The 8,230-nt window shown below is 41.8% G+C and overlaps 1 long non-coding RNA gene across 2 annotated transcripts; it reads right to left on the bottom strand.

Annotated features, from left to right (window-relative positions):
- Positions 1-265: 265 nt before the first annotated feature.
- LOC148120238 (uncharacterized) lies at positions 266-7,905 on the bottom strand. Of its 2 annotated transcripts, XR_015739465.1 has the most exons (3): positions 7,502-7,905; positions 1,258-1,323; positions 266-840 (listed from the first exon to the last, which is right to left on the bottom strand). It is a non-coding gene; the product is annotated as an uncharacterized LOC148120238 (long non-coding RNA). The 2 variants fall into 2 exon arrangements; XR_015739464.1 differs by having other exon boundaries at positions 266-1,323.
- Positions 7,906-8,230: the final 325 nt, after the last annotated feature.

Here is an 8,230-nt window from a genome sequence, read left to right as displayed (position 1 = left end):
GTCTGGCATCTGTCTCTGGCAGCTACATGGCATCTAACTGACTCTGCCTTCTTTCTCCCAGCATTCAGTTTAGTTTTCCTGCCTAGCTCTACTCTGCTAAGCCACAGGCTCAAACAGATTTTTTATTCATTAGCTAATAAAAGCAACACATATACAGAAGGACTTCCCACACCATTTCCCTTTTTTGCTTAAATAAAAAAGAAAGCTTTATCTTTAACATAGTAAAATAATATATAACTAAACAGGTATCAAGCCAGAATCATAGTTACAATATTTATATCTACTTTATCTTTTATCATAACTAAAGAAAACTATAATTAAACTATCACTTCTTCAAGCCCAACAAAAACCCAGAAGGATAATATTACCTAAGTTAACAGGAAGTGCACTGTAAGCAACTTCCAAAACTCTAAAATTGACAGAGACATCTTACTACCTGGACAGTCACCCAAAGTTCTGTATCATTGGAGCATCCATCTTCAGCCTACAGGCCCATAGTATCTGGCAGACTTTTCCATGAAGCAGGAAATTTCAAAGACAGTTTTTCCTATATTGGCAGTTTGTCGATCACTTTCTTCTGTGTCCTGCAGAATGTCTGGCAGACTCTTTCATGAAGCAGGAATTCTGAAGGACCATCTCACCTTTAGACAAATTCGGCAGTCATTTTTCTGTGGGTCCTGCATGTTCAGTTCATATAGGATAACATCAAACAGTCCAGGCAAGAGCAGCTTCTTGCCCAAATGGCTAGCAAATTCTATAAGGAGCCTCTTCAGCGCCTGTCTTCCTCTTGAAGTAAATGGTACTGCCAGGAGCAGATGTGTCTCATTGTCAGGAAAAGTTCTAAGTTATTAAAACATTTAAATGTCATATTCTGAAGGTCTCTGAAAGATTTGAAGAATACCTATCTAACTGAAATATATCTCTATATATCTAGAAAACCTAACTAACATGACTAGAAGCTTGACTATTATAGATGATTATCTATTAACCTATATTTCTTAATTATACACTACATTTTTAAATGAGCTTCACAAACACAATACCTTAATCAAGAGCAGAAATATATATAACAAAATTGACCTTAAATTTGTATCAATAAGCCAGGAACCATAATAGTTTAAATCTTTATAGCATATTCCCCTTTAAATGTAAACAAATATTTTTAAACAATATTTGGGGAATTTGGGCATAGTTCTCTCCATATTGCTTCTTGCTTTTTGTTGGATGAAGTAATTTTTGGGGGAGTGCTCACAGTACCTTTCGGGGGGGATCTTGGTCCATCAAACCACATTAGTCTGGAATTAAGCCATAGGTTCTCATCCTCTGTGGAAACAAAAAAAAAAAAAAACCTCTTTTCCAAAGCAACAAATCCTAGACCCAAATGTTGGAAACAATATATCTTTAAAATATATAGGTTGGTTTAGCTTAGCAGCCCATACAATAAAATGTCTCTCTGTACTTAGCTCTTTCACAGTCAAAAAAATTTAAAGAAAATACAATGATATTCATAATCCTGATTCTCTCTATATATTCCATCTTTATGTGGCTTATTTTTCTTACTCTATTACTTTTTCTACAAGTTTAATATTTATTTTGTTATCTTTACTCCTTTAATCTATGACTGCCTGTACTCTTTTATATTACACTTACTGTCTCTTTACTCTTTTTCTTTTCTCTCCCAAGCCTATGTACATTTTTAAATACACTGTATCGAGGTCTTTTATGTCTGAATCTGTCCTATTATGTATCTGAAATCATTTTCTGTCCAGGAGTGCTTCTTGAAATGCTAAGTGGCATTACTGGGACTAAGGCTGCTTTGCTTTTGACTCCACCCAGCCCAACATGTTGGAGGGCGGTTCATTGCTTCTGAGAGCCATTGTTCCCTGTAGACCGGATGCAGATGGAACAATATGGGGGCAGCAGAGGGGAAATAGAGGTGTTGATTTAAGCAACTCAAACTCACAAAGAATCAATTCATACATAGACATGTCATTTCTTTATTAACCAGGTTAAGGTTAGTGAGGTGTTTTTTTCCTTCTACATGCTGGACTTTTCTGTCTTGTCAGCCTGTTCCTGAATAACCACATGGAGTCTTCTTATAAATTCTACAAGTTTGGTCAGTAGCTTAGGCTTGCTTTTAGCTAGCTCTTATAACTTGAATTGACCCATTTCTGCCCCCCTCTCTGGCTTGTTCACATCATCTGTGTACTTTCCATGCTGCTTCTTCTGCATCTGGCTAGCAACTCCTGCAGCTCCACCCTTCTTCTCCCAGCATTCTCTCTGCCCCGAAATTCATGCCTAGCTACTGGCCATTTAGCTTTTTCATTAACCCAATTCCAGTGACATTACAGTCACACAGTGTAAAGGAATCTTCCACAAGACTTAATGCTGGTAATGAGGACAACAGACACTGGTGGCTTTCAATGTCTGAGCAGTATTGGATAATCCATCCTCCTGTGCCTGTCTCTGAAGTCTCCTGCTCCCCATCCCCCTTCACCTCCAGTTTGCATTCCATGTCAAGCTCTAGGGTTACAGACACATGTAACTTGCCTGATTTTCTACCTTGGTGCTGGGAATTTGAACCCATGTCCTCAAGTTTGCACAGCAAATGTTCTTACCTGCTGATCCATCTCCCACCCCACCAACATTTTTTAAAAACGCAATTGTATTGTTTTCGGTGTGAATATAAGACAATCTCGAAAAACATGGAGAATAAGGACATAATGTAAAACAAGGATTTAAAAGGTAGAAAAATTGGGGGTAAAGGGGATTTAATGTTAACATGCAGTCTGTAACAGGTGAGTGTTTCCAGGGTGTCTAGTGTCTGTCTTAATCTATTCTTGCCTTTCTTCAACCTGTTTACAGCACAGGCCATAGCCACAGGCTAGGTATCAATCATTCATCAGGAAAATCCCTACAGACATGCTCACAGACCAATCTGATAGAGTTGAGAATCAAGTAGATATAAAAAACAATACTACTTCATAGGAAGTAAAAACCAAGATCTTTGGGTTTTTTTTTCTTTTCTTCTCTTCTTCTTCTTCTTCTTCTTCTTCTTCTTCTTCTTCTTCTTCTTCTTCTTCTTCTTCTTCTTCTCCTTCTCCTCCTCCTCCTCCTCTTCCTCCTCCTTCTTCTTCCTTTTTTTTTTTTGATATAGGGTTTCTCTGTATGTAGCCTTGGCTATCCTGTAACTTGCTCTATAGACCAGGTTGACCTCAAACTCACAGAGATTCACCTACCTCTGCCTCTGTTTCCTGAGCATTGGGGTTAAAGATGTGTGCCACCACTGCCTGGCCTTCACAGTGCTCTTAATAATTACACAATCTGTCATTCATTGGTGTGCTTTACTGTGAGTTGATTTCAGAGTGTGGTCCCTTTTCTCCATTCTGCAGGTGACACTCTGAGCCATCCTCGAGCCATGCCAGGGTCCTTGTGCTTGTCCTTCTGCCTGGAGCACTCTTTCCCTTCACAGTCAGACCTTCATGGCCTCACTTGGATACCATCTTTCCTTTTCTTCTCCTTTTTAAGATTTAAGTTTGTTTTATTGTGTTTCTTTTTCACTTTGTTTAATTTTCCGTCATTATCATTATTATTATTATTTTATTATTATTATTAGTGTGTATGTGCCATGTGCCATACTGTATAGAATAAACTTTCCATAGAATAGGGTTGAGATTTATTACTATTACTATTATTAGCGTATGTGTGCTATACTGTATGCAATAGACTTTCCATAGGGTAGGGTTGAGATTTGTTTACTTCTCTGCTGCATCCCCGGCCCCTGCCCAGGACAGAGTGACAGCAGTGTAGAATGAATTCAAGGAGGTGTTTCTCCATCTCCCATTTCACATGGGTCTTCCGACAAAGGTTTGATTTTCATTATAGACGATGTTTCTTAAATGACTCATTTATTTTTATTTTACATGCATTGGTGCTTTGCCTGCATACATGCCTGTGTGAGGGTGTCAGATCCTGGAGTTACAGATGGTTTGTGAGCTGCCATGTGGGTGCTGGGAATTGAACCCAGGACCTCTGGATGAGCTGTCAGTGCTCTTAATCACTGAGCCATCTCTGCAGCCCCATAGATGATGGTTTGATGTTCGACACTGATGTTTCCTGAAATTAAAACTAAGTGGAAGGAACCTTTAACATCATCACGCTGGAATTTGGACAACGCTGCTTCCCATGTGGATATCCTTCACAGGCACCTGAGAGAGACTAAGACTGAAAGAAGTTGCTTGGAGTCTTTTTCTCAGCATGGGTGACACTTACCGCTTCTGGATTCAAAGAAATGATGGCTTCACCTTCGCGCCTACATTCAAATCGACCTTTCCTGTTTTAGCCTGACTCCTCCAGCCCTTAGAACCCGTTTTCAACTTTGTTCCAGTGGTGTGGCCTTGCTCCCTGCCTTCGCCTTGCTGGAAATAACGCCCACTGAGCTCTGCTCCTGCAGCGGTAGACTTGCAGACTGCGGAGTCATTTAACAGTGTTCTGGAGGAAAAGTTGATGACTCACTCCATAGCCCCTGGGGAGGCAGGAGGTGATTGCAAACAATTTAGAACCAGGCCAGAAAGCCTAGCGTGAATGCCTCGCAGCAATCAAACACCTACCAAAAAGTAATGTCTTGTCTAAACTTGATTGAATGCTGATTTTATTTTTCCAGAAAGATGTTAACTGAACAGTCTGCTGGGCCCAACACTATTTCCCTTACTCTGACACAGTGGAAGTTGTAACCATACTAAGTTTTATAGCATCAGATAAATATGTATTCTGAAAAAAGGTCACCCTAAAGATTTTTAATTTTTTTTTCTTCAAAAGATGATTCTAATTTTATAGGATGGGAGGGAGAGGTGACAGTTTTAATTGAATTTTTATCCAATTAAACGAAGCATTTTTGTTTTTGCTTTTGCTTTTTAAAATAGAAATCAAGATCTAATACACAAACAGTTTAGAACAGGGCAAGAGAGCCTAGCATGAATGCCTCGTAGGAAACAAACATCTGCCCCCCAAAAAATGTCTAAACACAGCCATCTAAGTGGGTACAGAGCCCCAGGAGTACCCCTGTCCCTCTGCCCACCCCTCACCTGTGTCCCCTGTCCCTCTCCCCCATCCCCACCCCAACTTGCCTCTCCGATGCCTTAAACCTTAAACCTGGAAAGGTAGTGATGTTTTTGCTTGTCTAAAGACTTCATTTGTGGGACTGGGAGTGTAGCTCAAGGGTTAGGGTGCTTACTGAGACCTACAAGACCTAGGCTGGATCCCTAGCATGGAAAATGACATCCATCTCGTCAAAGATTGGAAAGGTGACTCAGCTGTTAAAAAGCATACTGCTTGTCTTTGTTTACTTTCTATTGCTGCGGTAAACACACCGACCAAAGCAAACCTGGGGAGAAAAGGCTTTATTTCAGCTTTACACCCTCCAGGGCGTACTCCATTGCTGAGAGAAGCCAGGGCAAGCGCTCTGGCGGGAGTTCTTGCAGACTGTGTGGAGGGGTGTTTCTTACTGGCACAGTCTGCTTTCTGATACCTCCCAGGAAGGACCTCTGGCATGGAATGGCACCATGCATAGTGGGCTGGGCCCTCCCGCATTAATCATTAACCAAGAAATTGCCCGACAGACTTGCTTTTGGGTCAATCTAATGGAGCAACTTCTCAATTAATATTCCATCTTCTGGCCTGCGTTGCCACTGAAGGTCGGGTAGATTTCTGTGGTCTATGTTGCAGCCTGAAGCCATGTTGATGTCCATGACCCCATCTGCATCCGAGACCTCTGTCAGGGTCCATGTTCATATTGCAGGCCGCGGAGCCCAGTTGCCGAGTTCGTTCCCTGTGCTGATGTCAGAAACCATGTAAAAGCCCATAATCCGTTGCTCCCTCGGACCGAAAACAGCAAATAAGCTACTTTGACAGTGATATCGATGACTGCAGACACACAGTTGAGAAAGACTTCTGTGACAACCCCTACCTCCACTCCAATCCTGCCTCCCAAAGTAGTAAACTGTGATAGGGTGCTGAAGTATCTCTCTCCACACCAGATGGCTTCCGGTTGGTTGCAGGAGGGAAAGGACTCAGCCCTATTAAAGGGGCAGGCTGCTGAGAGTTTGTCCGTGCTTCAGTGAGTACATAGATAACACAAACTGGACTTTTTTTTTCCTATTTTGCTGGGGGTGGGGAGACACATGGGCATCGGGGATGAGGGGAGGATGAACAGGGAAGGACTGGGAAGCAAATGTGATGGGATACATGATGTGGAAAGCCCAAAGAATTAATACAAATATTATGTTGGAAAAATGTTCCATCTTCCCACGAACCTAACTTGTGTCAAATTGACAACTAACCAGAACACTGCTGAACTCAGAGTCCCATCACCCATATGCTTGACTCACCGACACCTGACATCTGAGTTTCGGGGAAATTCCAGACCTGTCGCCTCTACAGACATCTGCACACATATACCGCCCCATATGCAAATAATTAAAAGTATTAAAAAGAAATATTTTAAAAATCACCTATTAAAATATTAAAGGTCCTATTCAGAGTCACTGCGTAAACATCCTTGGCTGCTCTTATCCTAATGGCTAGGGCCTTTGTGGAGGACTGTAGAGGGTCCCTCACTGTCCTCAGCTGAGACCTTTGAGGGTGAGAAGGGAGTTAGGTACTAACCAGAGACGGAGGTGGTTGAACAGGGTTCCAGCAGTGGAGCAGGGTATGCAAAGAAACAAAAAAACACGTCATTCACACGTCATTGTCACTTTAGGACAGGGCCCAATTCCTTCTTACCACTGTAAAACAAAACCAAACTGGGTGGGGTGGCAGACACTTGAGGTGTGGAGGCAGGAGGATCTCGAGTTCAGGGCTAACATGAGCTACCAGAGATCTTATCTTAACACAAAACATGTAAGCAGGCAAAAGGTAATAGCAAGAGAAACCCACATCATCATCATCATCATCATCATCATCATCATCATCATCATCATCATCATCATCCTCATGCCCTAAACAGTATTCTAGTCAGTAGCAATAGCTGTTCATGTGCTTCTTTTGGAGGATTCAATTTCTCTTAAGTGACCTGTCAAGAAGATTAATGCAGGTGTTTCAGGGGTTGTTGCAATGGTTATTACCTAATCACAATGCCAGGGACTTGAGACCTTAAGTAGGAAGTCACATGTCATACTTAGTTGGATAGAGTTTATTTAGTAAATCAGTGATGATTTGATTTTTTTTTTTTTGTTCTTGTTACTTTTGGTTTTTCGAGACAGGGTTTCAATGTGTAGTCTTGGTTGTCCTGGAACTCATTCTGTAGACCAGACTGGCCTCAAACTCACAGAGCTCTGCCTGCCCCTGCCTCCCAGCTACTGGGATTAAAGGCATGTGCCACCACAGCCAGGCTGGTTATGATTTTTCTATTATCTTTATCAAATTATTTTAAAGGCGTCTCTCTCATTCTTTTTAAATTCACCAATGAGGACTATTAGTGTAGTAGTGTTTGATTCTGACATACCTGATATTTCTTTGTCCACGAGGCTGTCCCAGTGTCTCAGCAGTTCCAATCTGGTGCTAAGGGCCATAAGGATTCCCAGAGAGCTGCTGGTCTTCAGTCTACACTGGAATCCTGAAGGAGTGGGATTGAATAATAGGGAAGGTACCCCTCAGCAAGAGGATGAGTGAACGTCCCAGCAAGAGTGAGGGCAAGCAAGCAAAAGGCAAAGTGTCCTTCCGTGCCGTTTTATTTGGGATGCCACCAGATGTCACCACATTTGGAGTGGGTCGTCCGCTTTAAGTAATCTCATCAAGAAGACCCCTACAGGAGCGCCCAGTTCATCGAGTTGACAACCAAGGTTAGCTGTCACCGGCATTGAGTAGAATTTCCTGATTTCTGCCTATGAGCACAGAGAAAGGAACTGAAAGATGGGAGGGTGAAGGGGTGTAGAAATCAGAACACAGACAAGTCAAAAGAGCTTCTCCTTTTAAAGAGATACACAGGAAGTCTATTTCTTATTACAAACAAATTAGTAATTGATGTAGGAAATAATCCAGTTCTCTGAGTTTTGACACTAGTTCTTTCAGTAGATAGTACTAATATTTAAAAAGGCAGTGATTGCCAGGAGGTGGTGGCACACACCTTTAATCCCAACACTCTGGAGGCAAAGGCAGGAACATCTGTATGAGTCAGAGGCCAGCATGGTCTACTGTAGCTGGAATTTTCTTCAGGCCATCAACCAGTTCCCAA

This window comes from Myodes glareolus, chromosome 12 (genome assembly GCF_982192425.1).
Source record: "Myodes glareolus chromosome 12, mMyoGla1.1, whole genome shotgun sequence".
In the NCBI taxonomy this organism is placed as follows: Eukaryota; Metazoa; Chordata; class Mammalia; order Rodentia; family Cricetidae; genus Myodes; species Myodes glareolus.
The sequence above is the reverse complement of the archived record's forward strand: the minus strand, read 5'-3'. Positions and strand labels throughout refer to the sequence as shown.